Source organism: Myotis davidii, unplaced genomic scaffold (assembly GCF_000327345.1).
Source record: "Myotis davidii unplaced genomic scaffold, ASM32734v1 scaffold685, whole genome shotgun sequence".
Lineage (NCBI taxonomy): Eukaryota > Metazoa > Chordata > Mammalia > Chiroptera > Vespertilionidae > Myotis > Myotis davidii.
This window is the reverse complement of record NW_006295823.1, coordinates 861418-862048: the sequence shown is the minus strand read 5'-3', so window position 1 is coordinate 862048 and position 631 is coordinate 861418.

Below are 631 nucleotides of genomic sequence, written 5' to 3'. Positions count from 1 at the left end.
CGACGCTCCACCACTGAGCCACACCGGCCGGGCCGGATAGAGGTTTATTAACTAGAATAACCCAGTGAGCACACATCTCACCTCTTTAATTCCGGGAGCTCGGATGCCTCTGAGGAGGGTCCCACCGCGCACGGCCCCTGAGTTGGGGCTCAGGGGTGACTCCGTGGCGCCTCTGGGAGCTCAGTGAGGCCGGGGCTGTGGGTTCTCTGCCGGCACCTCCTGCCCCTGCCGCGTAGTCGATGCTAAACAACAACAACGATGACAAAAGAAACGTACGGGCTGATGGGGTGCATGAGTGATCCGATCGGACGCTGCCCATGGAAACCCAAGTACACTTTGAACACGTAAGGGAGCTCCGTCCGGAACCGGTCAAGATTGTGTTTCCAAACTGTTAGCCGCCCGTTAAGAGCAGGCAAATCCCCGCAGATCTGGGGCCGCATCAAAGCCGCCCCTTATTCCCTCCGCGGGGCCGGAGCGGGCGGCCTGTTGTTTTGTCTACGCGGGGACGATCGCTACGGATTCTCTTCTGGGTCTCCCTGAAGTGACCGCCCCCCTCCCCCCCGTACACGTCCGATCGCTTCAATATATTGATTGGGAAAAACTGGCTGCTTTATATCGCTTTTATCTTCTC